General features: G+C 35.9%; 1 protein-coding gene and 1 pseudogene across 6 annotated transcripts in view; both read right to left on the bottom strand.

Moving 5' to 3' along the window:
* The window catches only part of LINGO2 (leucine rich repeat and Ig domain containing 2), a 1,273,527-nt gene that overhangs the window by 395,738 nt on the left and 855,050 nt on the right, over positions 1–22,739 (bottom strand). For all 6 annotated transcript variants that reach the window (XM_055140388.1, XM_055140505.1, XM_055140570.1 and 3 more), the window contains one exon: positions 22,225–22,264. The gene's annotated coding sequence lies outside the window, so the exon portion shown is untranslated. The remainder of the gene's footprint in view (positions 1–22,224; positions 22,265–22,739) is intronic.
* Positions 10,649–12,302, bottom strand: LOC101555685 (ATP synthase subunit alpha, mitochondrial-like; annotated as a pseudogene).

Genomic DNA, 22,739 nt, shown 5'->3' with positions numbered 1-22,739 from the left:
GTACTCAGTGCTTATTTCAGGCTTTGCACTCAGGGATCACTCCTGGTAGAACTTATGGGGTCATACAAGGTGCAGGGATTGAATCTTGGTTGACTAAATGCAAGAAAAGTCTCCTAGCTGCTGTTCTATCTCTCTGACCACAAGGAGATATATTTTTTAAATGAATAAACAAAAAAATTACTAGAGAAAATAAAGTCTCAGTATTTAACAAGACAAACAAGAACATTAAGTAGAAAGATGTCTTAGTGAAATAAGAGTACTTCGAGATAAAGGAGAGAACTGTATAAACAATCTGAATAGTAAAATCTAAATAGCTAGAGTCAAAAACAGTCAATAATAATCTGTGGATCACTAGAATAAATCTGAAAATAGTATAAGGCAATGAAATTATTCTACCTGTATTTATAGAGATGCCAAAATAGAGGAAGATACTGGAAGATGAGGAAGTTTCTTTACTAATTTATCACAAAAACACGAGTTTACTGTGTGCACAACAAACATCTTACCTGCTGTACCATCACTCTATCTCCAATTATTCTTATTAAAAAAGGTAAAGAAGTAAATATAGTGTTAACAGTACTTAACATATATTGAATAAAAAGGTCTGCTTGAAAATTTTAACATAGATTTGTTCATAAGTTTATTTTACCCAGACACATATATTTTAAAATATATTTGAAAATTTAATTTGTAATAAAAACTAAAATAAATTTTTAGTTAAATATGGGAAATATATAAAAATTTTATAGGAGCAGAAATAGTAGAAAGTTATATAGATATATAAACACTCTGAGAAAAACACTAGTTCTGTACAGATGTTTCTTCTAAAATTAACTCATAAATGAGATTCAATTACAACTAAAATTCTGAAAGGTAGCTTAATGAAGAGAGAAGAAGAAATAAAAACTAACTTTAGAGACCAAATATATGAGAATAGATGAGATTAATCAAGAACATATTAATGAAATGAGTTGGGGAAGTAGTTGAGCCTACATTATCATAAATTTAAATCAGTTATAAAGGAAATAATTAAATAATTATAACACTGAAGCTAACAGAATAAAAGAGACTCATAAAAATGAGTAAAAATCCCTAAAACTTAACTAGACATAATTTGTTACATGGCAAAACCTATAGTACAAACAAATGAGATAAAACTGATTTATTACAAAAGACTGAGCATGAGCTTCATATATGGGAGGCTTTAATCCCAGGAGGGTTTAATCCCTGGAACCACATGTTTCTGAGCACCACCTTGGGTATAACCTCTGAGCACAGAGCTGGGAACCACTGAACCCCAATAGATGTGGTAAAAAAAAATAATAATACTATAGGAAATTACCTACTAATCAAATTTATAAAAAAAAAACCTGAGAGATCAACGCTATCTAAAGAGTTTCTAATATGTATAATTTCACAATTATTTTGAATTTAGGAGATGTCTCGGAGGCTAAAGCCTTGCCTTGCAAGAATAAGGTCAAATTCTATATTTAGTACCACTACAGCTGGATCTGGGCATCTCTGCTGTTTGTGTTTTCAGTTTTGTTGGTTGAGATCCCTGGTACCACAAGCCATTTTCAGTCACATCTTAGTTTATATGCCTGAGTATCTCTACAATAGGGTAAAATTCCCAGTGAGCACCATAACCAAAAAAAAAAAAAAGTGTGCAAGCACTGTAGCCATGAGTTCACCCCCTAGCAAGTACATGTGTAAGTGCTCTAGTGCTACCCCACAACTAAAGGAATCTGAGCAGTTAAAGGAATCTAACCACACTTAAATGTGTGAGCACTACAAATAAGCACTTTGAAATCCAGTCATCACAGCAGAGGAAGGTAGTGAGAAAAGAAATTATCTTAAAAATCAATAAATAGTGTCAGGGTTATAGGGGAACGGAGATAGGGTTTAAGCTCCTGACTTGGGTTCAATCCCTGGTAATACGTGATTTCCAAGTATTGTTGGTTATAACCCTAGAGGTCCCCAAACACTGTTGTGGCTGTGTTACTTCTGACCCCGTAGGGAGCAAATGGCACCACATCCTAGGGTTCTAGCATCGAACCCTACCACCAACTGGGCGAGTATCACAGTGTCACTTCCTGGTCCCCTGAGGCCTTCCCCAAATATGAACAAGTAAATATATTCGCTAAGATAATTTTAAAAATAAAGAGCATTTTGTGTTTTAAGAAATGAATTTGAGGGGGCTGGAGCAATAGCACAGTGGGTAGGGCTTTTGCCTTGCACGTGGCCAACTAGGGTTCAATTCCCAGCATCCCATATGGTCCCCTGATCACCTCCAGGGGTAATTACTGAGTGCAGAGCCAGGAGTAACCCCTGTGCATCGCCAGGTGTGACCCCCCCCCCAAAAAAAGAAATGAATTTGAGAATGCATACTAAAGAAATAACCATGTAATTGCTTTATCATATTGACTTCTCTTACATCTTAAATTGAAGTAGGGAAAATTCAAAATAATCTAAATGTCCAATAGTAAAATTAACAGAGAAACTGGTTAAATAAAAAATTGTCTACTTCAAAGTGAATGCCACTCAGTAAAGTTTTTAATATGTATATACATGTATATACTGTTATAAAGATATATTTACACATCTAAAATATATACAGATGTGTACCTATATATCAAAATTCATATAAACAACCAATATACATAGATCTACATTTTCATGATATACTCATATATCTGTATATGTGTATATGACATGTATCCTAATCCACATATATAAGCTCATACACTTAAAACAAATCTAAAGTTTATGGTTATATGATTAAATGAATAAAGCAAACTATGAAGTCAATGTACATGAGCATTAAATTAACCTATGATTAGGCAAAGTATTGTCTGGATATATATACTAATATTAATGCTATATATTCCCAAATTGTATTTGAGATTTTTTTCCATTTTCTTTTATGCATTGAATCAAATTTGTTACACTGAGCTTAAGGAAAAAAACAACCAATTTTCAAATAAATAAATCAATATGTTACATTGATTAACATTCTCACTTATTTTAATACAGGTTAATTCAGCTAATAAAGTAATAATCAAGCTAATAAAAATAATCAAGTTAGGCTTATAATCCTTATTTATTTAGATTTTATTGCTGGATAACTCCAAACTATAGCATGATTTATTTAAAAATGCTTTACTTCACATTTCCTAAATTATATCAAACGTTTCAAAGTCTTACAATATAGTAACAAAAGTATCACTTGAGAATCAGTTTGGCAAATCAGTTTGAGGCAGAATATTAGGATTGTGGAATCTAATAATGAATATAAAATTTGAGAAGTGCATTGGACAAAAGATACATATGCATAATTAGTAAGTATAATTATTTAAGAAAAACATCTTCAATTTATTATTCATTCAAGCAGCTGCCAAATGGTTAGGACAGTGATATTTATAATGTATCTGAGTCTAACTATTTGGTAAATGGAATACTTAAGAAATTATTTTAGTTTGTTACTATGACACAAGAATATTACAAATGTAGAACATTTAGAAACCTCCATCTAATCTCATTAACTAGTACTTATAACAAACAGTAGGACAGAGGACTTAATTAAATATATGGTAACTCACAGAAACCTACTATTAAACTTTCAGTCTTATGTAGCAATTATAATTGAAGCTAATTATTTATAATGTTATGTTGAGATGTGTTTTTATTCCTCTAAAAATTTTATCACAAATCTGGGGCATTATGAGGTTAAAGCTTTACTGAGGGGTGGTGAAGAAGGCAGTGAAAGTGGTCAATAACAGGAATTGAGCCCGGGGATTCACTATGGCAATTGCTCTGTCACTGAATCACAGTCAGCCTAAATCTGCAGCGTTTTGAAGGATGTCTTTCCAAAGGAAATAAGGCTTAAATCATGCCTTAATTTGCACTGAACTCATCTTTGATATGTGTCCAGTATTTTTACCAAAGGGTAAAAACCCTCATGACTTTAAGTGTTGTAATATAATCTCTCTATTGAATACACATGAGTTTCCGAGCAAGGCTTGTTAAGTGTAAAATTTCAGAGTTTTTGACATTCTTGATATCTTGTAAATCAATCATTGGTGGTAATTATTTAGAATGAACATTTCCTAAACAAAAATATAAAATATATTAATCCCTTATCAGATGGGTATTGGGTAAAGAAGAAATGAACAGAAGTTTCCTTAAAAAAAAGAAATACAAATGGCCAAAAGGCAAACAAAAAATGTGCCACATCCCTAGTCATCAGGGAGATGCAAATCAAAACAACAATGAGATATCATCTCACACCACAGAGACTGGCACACATTCAAAAGAACAAAAGCAACCAGTGTTGGAATGGCTGTGAGGAAAAAGGGACGTTCTTTCACTGTTGGTGGGAATGCCGACTGTTCCAGCCTTTCTGGAAAACAATATGGACAGTCCTTCAAAAACTAGAAATTGAACTTCCATATGACCCTGCAATACTACTTCTGGGAATATATCCTGAGGGTGCAAAAAACAGAGTAGAAATGACATCTGGACCTATATGTTCATTGCAGCACTGTTCACAATAGCCAAAATCCGGAAACAACCCAAGTGTCCTAGAACAGATGACCAGTTAAAAAAACTTTGGTGCATCTACACAATGGAATACTATGCAGCTGTTAGGAGAAATGAAGTCCTGAAATTTGCTTACAAATGGATGGATAGACATGGAGAGTATCATGCTAAGTGAAATGAGTCAGAAAGAGAGGGACAGACATAGTGGGACTGCACTCATTTGTGGAGTATAGAATAACATCACTTGAGGCTGACACTCAAAGACATAGATACAAAGGCCAGGAGGAATGCCTCATAGCTGGAAGCCTGCTTCATGAGCAGAGAGGAGAAGACAGATAGAATAGAGAAGGGATCACTAAGAAAATGAGGGCTGGAGGAATCATTCAGGATGTGAGATGTGTGCCGAAAGTAGATAATGGACCAAACATGATGACCTCTCAGTGTGGGTTCTATAAGACATAGGGCCCCAAAGTAGAAAGTATGGGGTATATTGTTTCCCATGAAGGCAGGGGGAGGGTGGAAAAGGGAGGGTATATCAGGGATATTGGTGGTGGGGACTGTGCACTGGTAGAAAGATGGGTGTTTGAACATTATGTGATTATAACCCAAACATGAAAGCTTGTAACTATCTCATGGTGATTCAATAAAATTAAAAGCTATATATAAAACAACTTTCATAGAAAATCTTTCATAATACATATGCAAGACAACAATCACAAGCAATAAAAATACATTTAATAAAAATAAATACTGAAAGAAGATAGCTTCTTTACACAAAAAAAAGATCACAAAGTAATTTGGATAAATGAATTTTCTGCAGTGTTCTAAAAGTAAATTCTAGATATTAAAAACATAAACATTTTACAAGAGCAGACATATTACTTCAGAATGTACTATGCTAACCTATCGATATATTTAAAGTTTTTAAAATTCTACAAGATATTTTATATAATGCACAGCAGTAATATAATTCAGGAAAAACAAACTATTTTATAGATGGGAATTAATAAATTCCTAGTTTCTCCAAGTAAGGGCATTTACATTTAAGAAATAATCATTATATAGAGACATTATGTATATTATAATATAATAAAATAACTATATAGGAATGTTAGTATGGATTTCAGGTAAGTAATTTGGATATAAGGAAGAGATGCATCTTCCTTGCTTACAGTTTGAAAATCAAAATTTTCATTCTTAAACACCCTGAAGCTATAAAGTGACAGAGTTTATGCAGAATAATTCATGTACCCAACTATTCACTCATCTACTATTAGATTCAACTCTCTGCCAACATTAACTAATTTATTAAAGACCAGGTCTCTTACTCAAATTAAGCGAATGGTTTTCAAATTCAAGGTAACTGAGCTTTGAATATCTGAATATACAGACCCTACTCTGGGATTAAAGCTAAACTCTGCTATGTTATCTAGGCATCATTAATGTTTTATTGACAATATGAGTTAATTCTGATACAGATCCAAAGTTGAAAATCATTAGTGGGAAGACAGATACTGATCAAGTAATTACATATATCTCAAAGACTGAGAGTTTCTCCTAATAAATGTGAACTATCTGGCTTCACTCAATGATGTTTTCACAATGCATTACTCCTTATTTTGTGGTAGAAGAACTTTCATGGAACTAGCCTATCAAATACATTTATTTATTTATTTATTTTGCTTTTTGGGTCACACCTGGTGATGCACAGGGGTTACTCCTGGCTCTGCACTCAGGAATTACCCCTGGCCGTGCTCAGGGGACCATATGGGATGCTGGGATTTGAACCCAGGTCGGCCGAGTGCAAGGCAAACGCCCTACCCGCTGTGCTATCTCTCCAGCCCCTCAAATACATTTAGATAAAAGTCTTTTTCATATACAATATTCTCAATACATAATAATATTTTATGCTTAAAATTATAACTGTTTTAGGCAAAGAGATAATATAGGGAAATGGGTAAGGTGCTTTTCTTGCATATAACTGACTCCATTTTGATTTCTACATTGCAGATCCCTGAGTCCTGCCAGGTGTGATCCTTGAACACAGAGCCAGGACTAAGCCCTGAGCAGAGTTGGGTAGGGTCGAAAATAAAACGAAGTCTATTTTGCAGGTTTTAAATAAATAAATCACATAGCTATAGTGAATAGTATGTAATTAGGAACTGTAATCTGAGAATATTTTTTCATAAGAAGATAAATACTAGATTCCTATATCATAAAGTGCTTATTAAACTCAAACGTGTCATGTTGTTTACTACCAGTATTTTTTGCTTTTATCCTTCTAACTCACACTACTACTGAAAGTAATGGTGTATTTCTCTCAGGAACTGTATATTTCTCCCTGGAACTACAGTACTCATATGAATAGGTTTCAAATATATATAGATGTTCCATATTGATATCAATTATTAATTTTAACTTATTTAAGTAAGGGATAATATTAAAGTGAATTTAACTTCATGACACAGAAACTTAAAGCCAGTATGACAGACACAAAACATGTCACAAAAGTTAAATGTGTATCTGAAATTAAATATGAAAATGATTGCACACTGTATTTTGAGCTTCTAAAAGTTCATAAATCTAAATACAATTTTACTTTTAAATTGTTTAAAATCATAAAGTCATTTTTAAGTAGTAGCATTTATAGTAAAATTTCAGATCTTCTGTCAAAACACACAAAGCTGGATTAATTTTTAAAACAATATTTTGAAAACTATTTTTAACATTTTAAGTAATTGCAACCCCTAGATAGGAAAAATTATGTCTGTGTCGCACTGTCATACCGTTGTTCATCGATTTGCTTGAGTGGGCACCAGTAATGTCTCCATTGTGAGACTTGTTGTTACTGTTTTTGGCATATCGAATGTGCCACGGGTAGCTTGCCAGGCTCTGGTGTGAGGGTGGGATACTCTCATTAGCTTGCCGGGCTCTCCAAGAGGAATGGAGGACTCAAACCCCGGTTGGCCTAGTGAAAGGCAAACGCCCTACCCGCTGTGCTATCGCTCCAGTCCAAAATTCATCCTCGAGTTTAAGCAAATAGCAAAAAAAAAAAAAATATATATCCATTTCAAAAATAAGAGTCTATTGCACTTTTTTCTAAACATTTTATACTCTCCTATACAAATGCACATTGAAAACTCTTTTACTTCACATCGATGATCTTCTAATTCACAATAAATTCAATACAAGGTATTTTGCTGTCAGCAGCTAAAAGCAGTCAAATAGAATCTAATGACATCATGTAGAAAATTAAATGCCAAGTGAAACTTGAGCAGCTTCCTATTTTGCATTGCTGAACTTGAACTATAAATTAAAGCCAAGATTTAAGTCATATCTTTAAACAATGTGCCCCCTTGTCAATGATGCCAAAAGACCTGTCCAAGAAATTCTGAGGCATCTCTAGTAAAGAAATGCATTCTAATTTTAGTTCAGATGACAGTGATCTTCTGAATGGAGATGCCTTAGGAATAATCATCTATGTTTCTATTTGCCTGCCTTGCATCTATCTGGCAACTTTTTTCTTACTGCTCCAGCAGTTATTTTAAATCACAGATCTCCAAAATTACCTACTTATGCCTATGTCTACAGATATACATTATTTTGGAGGTGTCCTTTCCAAAAACAACCATTTAGCCTCTAAATAAATTTCTCAACATTTTACATTCTCTGCCATAATCTATTAATCCTAACATCTATTTCTGCTGCAAAGGTTCAAAATCAAAGGTTTCTTGATGAAAACAAATGAATGTGGGGCTGAAAATATGGAGAGCTTTTTTCTCTTTGGGATGGAGTTCCCTAGAGATCTCTGTGTGCTTCTGTGAAATTCAGTTCAGCATGTTGATCAGTGGACTCCAGGAGGCCTCTCAGTGAAGGATCGAAACTCTTAGATAAGAAAAATTGGTTTTGTGTAGTTTCAGCACGAAATACACTGTACTCCTCACAAAACGTGGCTTGAATAAAGGCATGTATATATTTGGACAAAGATGAAGCTTCTATCAGTTGAGTTTTAATTTATTGCCATAAACATGCATTTATGAAATACAAATGTGCAAAGAAAATCTTTACTGGTCAGGTGAATTTGTCCTGCAGAGAGTGATAGATATGACTTGAGAAATGATGTGACAAAAAGCAGATTTAGAGGAAATTACAATGGTCTTTATGGCATTTAGTTAGCTGCTTAATCACTTCAAGCATTTGTGAAGCGCTATTGATCTAGCAATGGTTTATGGAATTATCTCTGAAAAAAATAAATCAATCATAACCTTCTCATCCATACAGCAGATAGAATGTCTTCATGGTCATACATCTGTTACAAAGATATTTTTTCTGACTTTATGATGCAAAATATGTATGGCCTAATGGCACTAAATATTTATAGGTTAAAATAAATAGTGGAATAGCATCGTTCCTTTCCTCATTGCAACCAGAGTTCATTTAGCTGTCATTTTTCTCTAAGTCCATTGAAAAATGCCTCCAGATCTCTAGACTGAGAACCATTCACATTGTGAGCATCTTATACACATGAAATACTTGTACATTTATAAATTGAATACATGTATTGATGATGATGATGATGATGATGATGATGATTATGATGACGATTATGTTAGGAAAAAAGGTGAGAAAGTTGTGTGAGTGCCTTATGATCATTCATCTGGCTGGTGACAGCAAGAAATTGAATCAATGGGGAAAGAGAAAAAGGAAAGGGAAAAATGTATTTGTCTGAATTCAACTGAACCCAGTTCAATTCTGGCACCAGACTTACGTCTGAGAACCACCAACGTTGGCAAATCCTGAGGACCTGCAGTGTGGCCCAAGTAATTCCTAGCATCTCAAGATCTGAGTAGCACCACTTCTTGGGCCCAAGTACTGAACCGGAAGCACAGTCACCTGGGAATTGCTGGGCAGAAAACCCATGCAGTGTCCCACCCAATGCAAAACAAAGAGAGACAGAGAAAAGAAGAATCAGATTCTGATTGCTTTATTAAAATTAGTACTTTTAGCCACTATACAACACAATAGTTCTGGGATATGCTAGAACTTGCATGATCAAAGCAAAATGTTTAATTTATAAAGAAATTAGAAAAATTAATTGAAAGTCCTATGAATAGAGTTATCTGTTGGATATAGGTAATACAAAATTTCCTCCCCCTGAATCATCTCCATGGTTGATCACCATTATTCCACAACAAGTTCTTTTCTTTTGGATTCTCCATCTGAAAGCTCGTTCTTTCTAGTAATAATGAAAAACCCTCATTTTTTTTAAAAAAAATTGCTATTTCAATTTAACCTAAATTTACTGCAATAAAAATTAATGTGTCAAATATATTTTGGAAATTACCCTCATCATCATCATCATCATCATCATCATCATCCCATTGATCATCTATTTTCTTGAGTGGTCTCAGTAACATCTCCATTCATCCTAGCCCTGAGATTTTAGAAGCCTCTCTTTACTTGTCCTTCCCAACGGTGCTGCATTGGAGGTTCTTTCAGGGTCAGGGGAATGACACCCATCATTGTTACTGGTTTTGGCAAATGAATATGCCATGGGGAGCTTGCCAGGCTCTCCTAGGCGGGCAGGAAACTCTCGGTAGCTTGGCATGTTCTCCGAGAGGGAGAACTTGGCTATAAAAATGTAAATGTTAACTATACACTTAAATGTTTATAGATATATTTAAAGAAGGAAATTCTGTTATCACTATTCTAAATAAAAGGAAGACATATTACTGTATAAAATCATTTATAGGTATAGGGGCTAGAGTGATAGAGTGATACATCAGGTAAGGTGCTTTGCCTTGAATGAGGCCAACCAAGGTTTGATTCCTGGCAACCCATATGGCCCCCTGAGCACTGTCAAGAATGATTCATGAGCTCAGAGGCAGGAGTAAGCCCTAAGCATCACTGGGGTGATTCAGGACCAACAAAAATATATATTTTTAAGAGTCCAACCTATACCAAACCATTTATTTTTAACCATGATTTCCGTACATCTGGAGTATGAGAGTACTCCTTTTACAAATGGAACCAATTACTAAAGGAGACAAAGACAAAAGCAAACTGGCATTTTGATGTCAACTGGCATTTTGATGTGAATCAGTAGGGGTTTAAGCTTTGAATCCAGCCAAGAAGTTTGTTGCAATCTCTTTCAGCTTAGCATCTGACTGTTCTGAGATCTTTCCATCAGCCCTGATATTACCCAAGAGGGACTGGTGCTGGCTGATGACATTAGACAAGAAAGCATTCTCAAACTTTGAGATCTTGCTGGGATCTAGTTTATCAAGATATCCCCTCACATCAGCATAGATAACTGCCACTTGTTCTTCAGTAGCCATGGGGGAGTCCTGTCCTTGCTTCCGCAACTCAGTCAGATGCACACCATGACTTAAGAGCTGCTGAGTGGCGGCATCAAGATCAGAGCCAAACTGGGCAAGAGCAGCAACCTCGTGATATGGAGCGCACTCCAACTTCATGGTACCTGCCACCTGCTTCATGGCCCTGGTTTGGGCAGCCGATCCGACATGAGACACAGACAGACCAACATTAATGGCAGGGCGGATACCTTTGTAGAACAATTCTGTTTCCAAAAAGATCTGTCCATCAGTGATGGAAATGACATTTGTTGGACTATAAGCAGACATATCACCAGCTTGTGTTTCGATGATGGGTAGAGCAGTCAAGGAGCCACCACCAAAGGAGTCATTCATCTTGGTTGCTCTCTCCAGCAGAGGGGAGTGCAGGTAGAACACATAACCAGGATAAGCCTCATGACCGGGGGGTCGTCGAAGCAGCAGGGACTTCCAATGGTAGGCCACGGCCTGTTCAGATAAGTCATCATAGATGATCAAAGCATGTTTGCCAATGTCCCTGAAGTATTCTCCCATGGAGCAGCCTGAATAAGGAGCCAGATACTAAAGTGGGGCAGCATCAGAAGCAGTGGCTGAAACCACAATGGTGTATTTCATGGCATCTGCATCAGTCAGTCTCTTCACCAGCTGGGCCAGCGTGGATCTGTTCTGACCAATAGCAACGTAGATACAGTACAGCTTCTTCTTTTCATCAGTGCCATCATTGAAATGTTTCTGGTTAATGATTGTGTCAATAGCAGTTGGTGTTTTGCCAGTCTGTTGGTCACCAATGATCAGCTCACGCTGACCACGACCAATAGGCACCAAGCTATCCACAGCCTTAATGCCAGTCTGCCTTGGTTCCCGCACAGAGATTCGAGGAATGATGCCAGGCTGACTCGCCTGCAGGTCTTGGAACCAACTGGACCTTTCCAATCAATGGCATTTCCAAGAGCATCTACTACACGACCCAAGAGCAACTCACCAACTGGCACATCCACAATGGCACCAGTCCTTTTCACAATATCTCCCTCCTTAATCAGCTTATCATTTCCAAACACGACAACACTGACATTGTCGGGTTCCAAATTCAGAGATATGCCCTGTAAGCCAGAAGAAAACCCTACCATTTTTTCTGCTTGCACATTCCTCAACCCATGTACTCGGGCAATACCGTCACCAATACTTAAGACACGCCCAGTCTCCTCAAGGTCAACGGAAGTATCAGCTCCAAGAACCTGCTCTTCAAGGATAGATGACATCTCGGCGGTGCCAGTCTTCTGAAGATGAGACTGAGAGGCATGGAGGTTCCTGGCAGCAACAAAGGAGGATCCCAATGCATTTTTGGAAACCAGCCCTACCTGCCCAGGATGGGAGCGGGCCACAACCCGCAGCTATGTGCACAGACAGCATCTTCACAGCTTCCCGCAGCCTCTGCACCGACTGGGCCCAAAATAATTTTTTTAAGAAAAGAAAATCACTTACAGGAGCACATTAACAGCCATGATCCAGAGACGCGAATCCAGAACAGAGCAGCTCACTGCAGAGATGTCTCTGGACCTTGTGCCAGGCTGATTTTGTCAGGGTTTCTCAGATGGGGGCAGGCATTGTCCCTTTGCCTGTTGCAAATGAAAACCCGGTGGCCACAAACCCCCAGAAACCAATTGCCTCCACCCTCACGGCCGATATTCACAGGGGAACCAGTGACTGAAAACTCCAGGCAGCAAGAAGCTGGAAATGAGCCATCCCTTCCCATCTCCTCACCCTTCCGGGGTCCTGGTTGCCAGGCCTATGAACTGCCTTGGGTGCCATTTAAGCGCATTAACAGCCATGATCCAGGGACTCACAAAAGATTCTCAGAACACAACAGCTCACTGCAGAGATGTCTCTGGACCCCAATTATTTAAAATTTTAGAATTCCTGGGATGCACGGCTGCTTTTGTGGGCATTCAATATCGCATCTCATGCTATTCATTATAAGCAATTCAAAAAGGTGGTGGGAAGGTATAATGGTGATGGGATTGGTGTTGAAATGTTGAATACAATCAATTATTGTGAACAGCTTTACGAAAATAAAATTTAATATACCAAACCAATTTATAATTGTTTCAAAAATGCAAAGAAATGAACAATATGTTAGGACTATGATGATTTTTTTTAATAAAAATAAAAAATAAGGCTGTACTCTGGGTTTATTCTTTACTCTAGGCTCAAGGGTCACTCTTGGAAGTGTTGGGGAAAACTGAACCAGGGTCCTCTGCATGCAAAGCAATTGTCTTACCCCATGTACTATCTCTGTTGTGTTTAACCTCATTTTATATTTTATTTTGGGGTATGGAGTTGGGCTACACCTGCAGCTGCTCACAGACTATTCCTGGTTTTGTACAGAAAGATTCTGTTGGATCTCAGTAAACAATATAGGATACTGACGATTAAATTCAGGTTGGCCACGAGCAAGGTAAATCACCTTACCAGCTGCACTATTTCTCCTGCCCTCTAACCTCATTTTAAAGAAGAATGTTTTAAGCAACTTGATCAAACTGAATAAGAACAAAAACAAACAAAAGACACACACAAATGTCATACCTAATGGTAGCCATTATTTAGAGCAAACATTTCTAATTAAAAATTCATACTTCTATTACATTATGCGATAGTTTTTTTCTTAGTAATTTTACTATTGTATCATACTTTTAATTTAGAAACAATGGATATGCTTACTTTCTTTTCCTTTAAGTGAGGACATTAGTTCTTCAGATAAAATTTTAGAGTACAAGATAATATCTTATCAATAATTTAAAAAGTGCTATAAACTAACTTTCAAGTCAAATTGCACACAAATAGTTAGAATAAACATTTTTAGGGTTCTATATTATCAATTTCCTTAAATGAATAGGACATTTAACACAGTCCAGAATGAATACATTACTTGTTGTCACCTATTTAAAGACTTAGAAGACTGGTAGTTTAAGCAGATAAATTATGTTATGTTTTATAATGCATAGCATTTTTAGTCCTGCAAAGTAAATTTAGCTTACTTATCCTCCAGGTGATAAATAAACCATCTGTAAAATTGAGATATAAAATGCAATGTTTTACTGGTTATACCTATAGAAGCCTTTCAGATAGAGAAGCGGTGTTCCCAAAACAAAAAAGAGAGAAGAAAATAGTAGAAAAGAATATTAATTTAGGTCAGATACTTCTTGGTTTTATCATGGATTTAATTTTATGATGTATGTTGTGATTATGCAGAAGTAGAGTAAAAACAAAGTGTCATAAACACTGTCTAACACTTATCATGGATATCTTGGTTATCCATATTGATAAATAGTAACCCCCAAATGTATTTATGAATAAGTTATTTTAAAACTGAGATGTGGGGCTGGGAAGAATGTTCAAAAGAGGAGCACTTTTCTTGCAGGCATGTGGTCCCACATTTGATACATCCTTGGGATGCAGGGTTCTTGAGCAGCACTTGGTGCATATCTGGTAGTCCGAGGGCACTCTCAGGTGACCTGGTGGTCCATAGCACCACCGGGCCTGTGCAGTGCCATATCACAGATCCACGGACTAAAGCACATGGCCAGTTCATTGAGTTTTGGAGAAAGTGGCCCTGTGTCACCTGAGCATTGGTTGGTAGATTCCAAAAGCTAGATATATATTTGGTTGTAAACAGTTATGACCATTTAATATAAATAAAAACTGGATTATAGAAAATCATATAGCATATATAGCAGTCTTTTTGCTTCAGATAATGTATTTTTACCCCAAGCAAATTAACAGCAGAAATTTAATTAAAGATATTTCAATCAGTAATAGGGTATTATTTTCACACACTTTATAGCACCAATTAACAGCAATGCTAATTATAATTTCATATTAATGTTTTCTAAAATACATCCAGAGGAAAACAAAGGGAGGCCTCAGATTCTACAAATTATGTTGACTAGTTGAATCACACAAGTTCTACAATTTTTTTTTTTTTTTTTTTTGCTTTCTTGGGTCACACCCGGCAATACTCAGGGTTTACTCCTGGCTCTGCACTCAGGAATTAGTCCTGGTGGTGCTCAGGGGACCATATGGGATGGTGGGAATTGAACCTGGGTTGGCCGCCTGCAAGGCAAACGCCCTACCGGCTGTGCTATCACTCTAGCCCCTTAGTTCTACAAATTTTGCGCAAGATTTTTTCATCAAGTCCTATTCACCTAATAGGGATAATTTATATCAGCTATGTGTATTAACTAAATTAAGTAAATGCACTAACTAAAAATGTCTATATGCATTTAGTCAGATGCAGAGAGTTACCAAAGTATTTAAAATTTGTGGGGTTTTTTAAAGGTTTCAGGAATCTCAGCCAGAAAAGTTCCCGCCACAGAGGCAGAATGGGTGTGTTTGGCTGGGGCGGAGGGGGGGGGGGCGGGGGAGAGGAGTGGGAGAATGCAGGAGGGAAACTGGGAACAATGGCTGTAGAATATATACCAGTGAAGGGAAGAGTGTTGTAACATTGTATGATTGAAACTCAACCATGAACAACTTTGTAACTGTGTATCTCACGGTGATTCAATTTTCTACATAACCTACTAAATAAATAAATAAATATAACTTATCTCAATATTATTTTATTTATTTATATAGTTATTATATTATTGTATATATTTACTATTTATTATAATATATTTAATATTATATTATTCCTTCAATATAACTTACTAAATAAATAATAGAATAAAGAATCTCAACCAATTTCCCTAATCAGATAAATCAGAGTAATTCATTTCTCTCTCCATCTAGACTATTACTATTACATTGAAATCATTTCATTCCTTTTTAGCTTAAAAAAATAGGACAATAACTATAACAGAAGAAGATATTCTGTTCTCTGTCAACACTACTTGAATTGATTTGTATAATTAAAGCATCCCATAGTAACCCAATGGAAGTAGTGCTATTATTATCTTTAATTTTATGCAAGAGGAACACATAAATTATTTCTCTGGGTTCACAATTATAAAATAAATCAGTTTTTGGGTGGTAAGGTTGGGACACACCTGGCATATTGAGAGGCTACTCTTATCTCAGTGTCTAGGGTCACTCTCTGGTGTTGGAGTCAATCCAAGGTTGCTTGTATGTAAGGCAAGTAAGTATCTTAAACCCTGTACTATCTTTTCAACACCTACAAAATGTATTCCAATCCGTTGGTGGAAGAAGACACTGATTGAGGAGTTGGTGTTAGAAAATTGTACTCCTGAAACAAACAGTAAATAAATCTAACTTTGTAATTCATGGTGCGACTAACACCCAATGACAGTAGAGGCAAGGGCCAGGAAGACTGCTCCATAGCTGGAAGCTTGCCTCATGAACTGGGGAAAAAGGCACTTAGGGATCATTAAGTCAATGATGGTTGGAGACATCACTCGGGATGAGACATGCATGCTGAAAGTAGATAAAGGACTAAACATGATGGCCTCTCAGTATCTGTATTGCAAACCATAATGCCCAAAAGTAGAGTGAAAGTAAGAAGGAAGGTTCCTGCCATAGAGGCAGGGGGTGTGGTGGGATGTGGTAGGGTGGCAGGAGAGATACAGGGGGCATTGGTGGTAGAAAATGTATACTGGTGGAGCGATGGGTATTTGATCATTGTATGACTGAAACTCAATCATAAAAGCTTTGGAACTGCATCCCACAGTGATTCAATACAAAAAAATCAATAATTTTTTTAAGAAATAAATTCTAATCCAGGAATCCAGACCTTACCTTCATTCACCTCAACCAGGAAGTAATATTTTTTTTACACATTACAATATTAAACCATGCTAAATGACAATTTTTCAACTCATAAGTGAAAACAATAGGCATAATCTGCTAAAGACGTGACACATTATAAACCAGCTTTTTCATAGGATTCAGATTAAGAACATTTTATAAGAGTAGCTCTGAATTCAAAATCACATCTTATAGTATTTATTCTGTCAGGGGAGAGAGGTATATAATAGTTGAACTCATAACAACAGGAACAGTCAGATGTGTCACAGGCAAAAGATGCAGCCTCTCTGTGCACCAGATTTCTCATTTATAAAACGGGGAAGACAGAGATCGAGATGATGGTGGAAGTATCCATTCCACAAGGCTGAAGTGAAGACTACAAGCATAGCATATTAGTCAGTCCTCTCTCTAGGTCACAGCTATTATTGTCATGATTACAGCTCATTTCTTTATCTGACTCTCTTATCAGCACAGGAATGCTCAAGGCCAGAAAATCTCTTTATTCATTCAAAAGAGAGATTATTGGTGCTGATTTGCCAGGCTTGTAAAGGTTGAATCCAATTGCCACAAAAGGGGAATCTGAATGAATCTGCTCATTCTCATTAGCTGTTGTCAAGGCCTGCTAATTCCAGATTGTTCTTAGACACTAGGGAGAATGCGTAGAATCATTGAATGCAATTGTTCCTGAGCTAGATGCCCTTGAAAATCAGCAGTTCTATTTTTATTTCCTCTACCTAACCCAAAACTCTTCATCCAAAAGTATCTAAGGCAGAAGTGGAATTGAACTGTCTCAGAATTTTGGATGAGGCAAACAGAATGTTCTCTGCCATACACTCAAAAAGATCTTAGGAACAAGTTCTCCCAATTTTTCTAGTTTTCAAAGTCAGTCTTCGCTGCCTCATTCTTCAATCTCAGTTCTGACTTAATACACACAGCGAACAGGTTTTGAAGATACGTTATCTATAATATAACACAGTTTCACCAAGAGATACTTCCTTGTACAGAGTATAGTTTTGAGATCAAATTAACATCAACCATCATGACTGCCACGTTCAAAACAAAATAGAAATAAAATATTGATCCAAAAGTAATGTCTCCCTCTCCCCCTACAACACTCCCCAACCCATATACACTTGCCTAACCCTAGACAGAAATAATTAAATGGCTGGAGAGATCATGTAGTGAATAAGACACTTGCCTTTCACACTCCTGACATTGTTTTGATTCTTGGCTTTTTAGATGGTCCCTCAAGAACCCCAGGAGTGATTCCTGAGTATATAGATTCAGGAGTAAGCCCCAAGTAAGTGCCAAATGTGGCAGCCTCCCAATAAACAAAATTATAAAAATAAAAGGAACGATTTCTTGTCTACTAATGTTCTGTAAAATCACACACACACACGAACACACGTGAAACAGATATATACATATAGCATGATAGCAGTAACTCATTTAATCTCAGTAACTTCCATTTGTATGCAGAATGAGTAGTGGCATATGTTGAATATGACACTAAACTAATATTTGAGCTGAACAAAACAAGGAGGTACTTTCCCCCTATTTTTAGAAGCCATAGGAAAAGGTATATTATGTCCTAATTCTTATAGTTATAAAACTAGAACTGTGGCATAATAAGGTTTTTCTTAAAAAAAGCTAATGGGGAAATACATAACTTATTTTTTTGTTTAGCCTCATTACTTGACTTTGCAAGTAAATGTTCTACATGGTGACAGCTTTATAAAATGAGTTTATAGGAACTGATGTACTTTAAAAACTGAGTCAATGAGGTGTAGTTTTAAGTGTTTAACTAGAGACACTTGGGGAAATTTTTCAATCAATTGCTACTCCTATAGACTAATGTTTAATTCTTTAATCTTTAAAATTCAGTAAGATAATCTATGGAATATTCACACTAAAATTATCCTACTAGGGCACTGGAAAATAAGAGATTAGAGTTGTAATCTATTTTGCAGAGAATGGAGTCCAGATTAGAACTCACAGGATATAAGTAAGTTATTATTATAGACATCAAATAGTTTATAATAATTATTATGTTATACATAGATACTACTTTAGTCATCATTTTTGTTAAAATAAGAAAACACTAATTGTTAAACTGAGAAAACATTAGAGGCACCTTTATATATTTGAGCTGCCAAATAGAAAAACAAAAACATCTCTTACTAGAAACACTAGACTTCTGTTCCAGTAGAGATCGTTGGAGATAGATGTGTAAGCAGTATACCAGGGAATCAGTAATTTATTTATTTTGAGTGTGTTTTATAGTTCATAAAGATTGCATATACAAACATACATATTGCCTACATCCTCTTTCTTTGGATCATTATTTAAAAGACTTTTCCAAATTAAGCAACTCTAGAATTCTTTGCTATGATGAGAATTCTAGTATTTTGAAGGTGGTTATTGAGAGAATTTGGATTGATAGATATTTCCTGTATTTCCACTTTATAATTCTGATTCCATCATACATTCTCACCCAGAATCTATTTGTATGCTGACCTGTTTTATGGCCCACAATCTAACCTACCCCATTCCTCTGAGTGATCTCAAAACACAAGTCAGACCATATAGGATAAACTTGAAAGGGGGATATAATATGTGAAAAAAATCACAGTTAATATTAGGAAACTTAATACTTTAGGTAATGGTTTTGATTTGATTAGAAAGTTTGTTTCACAGTAGAGTCTAAGCACATACCTTTGTTTATGAGATGATTTATTTTTTTAATATTGCTCAGTAGTAAAACAAATGAAAAATGAGAAATAAGACATTAAATTGATATAGCCCAAATGAATTTACAACTGTGAGTTGACAGTTAATTGTTTCAGTTATGGATATCGACATTTATTGTGAATGAACTAGACACAGAGGACATACTTTTTTCAAATAGGTTTTCTGAGCTTTGTAGCCCTGATCCCCATTGTGATTCAACATAATCTAAATTAGGAAGCAGAAAGACTAACATTAAACCCTAATGCTCACTTTTTACTATCTATTTAGGGAAGACACATAATATTTCTAAGTTTACCTATAAGTACAAAAGAGAAGTTATGTCATCCAAGTCAACTATTTAATTTGTCAGAACAACCAACTTGATCACTACTGTCTTAAAATGAAAAACATCTATTTCTTTTTTCTTGTATGTGTATACATTAACAGTATATAAGATATGGAGATTTAAATATGTTAAGACATTAAAGTGTATTTTAAATGTGTCTGATTGGGATGAAGGTAAAATATCGAGATGATTCCATTAAAAGGATAGCATAAAGTAAAAAAATAACATACTAGTGTTCTATGCATATAATAAAAAGAATCAAATAAGCAACTTTTGTTGCCAATATTTACTATAAACATGTCATTTGAATGACAATGAATCAGACAAATTACATCATTAATCTGGTACCTGTCAATATACCTGTTGTTCATCTCCATACTGTAAATTGTTGTGCAACTTATCTTTTACTCTTTCCTGGAGCAATGTACTAATATACTTTTCAATTGTGTAACTATATTGTCCTATTCTGCACCATCATATAGTCTGTACCATCATATCCTACCCATTAATTTCATTTATTTTTACAATACTCTTCTTAAAATTATTGTAATCATCACCAAGATTATTTGATCATTTCTAAATCTGTCATGACCCCACACTGACTACACTTTTCCTGATCTAATTTATCTGGAGAAGTAAGAGATTGCAGCAGAGAGGTTTGAATCCAAAGCCAAAAGCATCAATCTGCCTCTAAAAATTCAGAGTTCCTTTCCGAGACTAAAACACTAGATGAGTATTTCAGTATTTAATGGAGTTTTTCTTTTTGTACTCCTATTTCAGTAATTTTATACCAAATTTATAAGTAGACCTCTCTATATGTTCTAAGAATGAAGAAAATAAATCTTATGTTGAATGATTTTTTAAGGTCACACATATGATGAATGGGCGTGCATTAAAAATCAAACTTGAGACCTTCTGTCAAGTGTTCTCCCTGTGAGCTGTCAAACTTAAAATCAGATTAATTGCTTGAGAATACATGTCCCTTCTGAGGGATTAGGAGGAGACAGCAGAAGAAAAGAGCAGAAAGAGAATGAGAGATTTACCGCACTATCGTAAAATCTCCAAGAGATTTATCTCCTTCAGAGTCAAAGCTACAACCAGGAAAGACAGTATGCACAGAGCAGGGCATAGGAAGTAAGTCTCAGATGCAGGCTTCTCAGCTAACCAACACTGCCAGAGAAAATGAGAGTTGTGCCGAGTCCTGATTTTCCATCTCTTTACAATTCTATTTTCACAACATATGAACAGGTGGCAAGAGACTGAAATGAGCACAGGTGTTGAAGTTACCAGTAGGCACTACTGTGGTTTCCAGCAATCTGACAGGGAGACCCCATTGCTAAGACATGCTCCATCCATTCCAGGTCACTAGCAAAGCCAACTGCAATTGAGGCACACTTTTCTAGACAGCCTTTCCCGCCCCAAAGCTATCAAGTGAGATTTGCCTTCCGTGTTACTCATATCCAGAAGGCCGGGTGCTTCTTTAGACCCCAGGTGCCTCCTCACAAGCCTTTTCCACAGGTTATTTGCCATGACACAAAACCCAGAGTCACCACAGCATGACAGCCAGCAGGACCCTCAAAGGAAAGTCAAGGTCTAGGAATGTTGAACCCCTAAAATATACGTATGTCTTCTCAATATAGGTGGTCAAGGAAAACACAGACAGAACACTCCATGATTCCAAATCCAGAGGTCATGCCAATGATTTGACTCCATTGGCAGTGGATATAAAAGTTAAAATAAAATATGTGATTAAATACGAAACTAAAAGTTTATGGAAATTGGGGCTAGAACAATAGCACAGCGGGTAGGGCATTTGCCTTACATGCAGCCAACCCTGGTTCGATTCCCAGTATCCCATATGGTTCCCAGAGCGAGCACTGCCAGGCCTAATTCCTGAGTGCAGAGCCAGGAGTAACCCCTGACCATTGCTGGGTGTGACCCAAAAAGAAAAAAAAGTTTATGGAAAATAACTGGCTCCACTAAAAGGCACTGTAGAGAATGGGAGAAAAGATTTGCACACATCTGACAAAAGATTAATATTAAAGATGTTTAAAGTCTCAGAAAATTCAACAACCCAAACCAGACAGGCCCATCAAAAAATGGAGACAATGAATAAACTCTTCCCCAAAGTAGTAATACAGATGGGTAATAGGTATGTGAATAATCTGTTCATCACTACCTAATATGACAGGAATGCAAATATAAGCAATTCTCACCACTGAGGAAACCATATTAAAAGAAAAGAGAAAAAAAAAGAAAAGAGGTATTGGAAGATAGTATAAATGATAAGTGTTTTCTTTATATGGAGCTGACCTGGGTTTGAATTCTGTAACCACATATAACACCCCAAGTCCTGTCTGGGATGATCTCTTAGCATAGAGCCAGAAGTAAACCCTGAACACAGCTGGTTGTAGCTACAAAAAATCAAACTAAATAAAAAAGAACACAAGCAATAAGTGTCCTTAGTAATGTGGCTTAAAAATAAAAGAAAGGTACCTTCATTCCCTACTGGTGGGAATATCTTCTGATTCAGCCTCTGTGGAAAACAAACAAACAAAAAAAATAAGATGAAATTGCATACTGTCCAGCAACTCCAGTCTTTTTTATCTATTCCAAGAGTATTTAGTCATCAATACAAAAGCTATCATCTATCTATCTATCTATCTATCTATCTATCTATCTATCTATCTATCTATCTATCTATCTATCTCTCTACATCTATGTTCACTACAGTGCTACATACAATAACCAAGATTTATAATGACCCAAATGTGTAGTGGTTGATGAGTTAACAAAGAAAATGTAGTAGAAACATAATTAAATATGACTCAGTTATAAGAAAAAAATAACCATTGCATTTTGCTGTATGGATGGAGGTACAGACTGTTTTGTTTAAAGAAATGTGTTAGAAGGAAAATTAGAAATACCAGAATATCTCTTGTATGTGAATATTAACAAAGTAAAGAAATGTGTTGTATGCAATGCTGACACGCTCCTGCACTTTAACTAGA

Source organism: Sorex araneus, chromosome 1 (assembly GCF_027595985.1).
Source record: "Sorex araneus isolate mSorAra2 chromosome 1, mSorAra2.pri, whole genome shotgun sequence".
Classification (NCBI taxonomy): domain Eukaryota; kingdom Metazoa; phylum Chordata; class Mammalia; order Eulipotyphla; family Soricidae; genus Sorex; species Sorex araneus.
The sequence above is the reverse complement of the archived record's forward strand: the minus strand, read 5'-3'. Positions and strand labels throughout refer to the sequence as shown.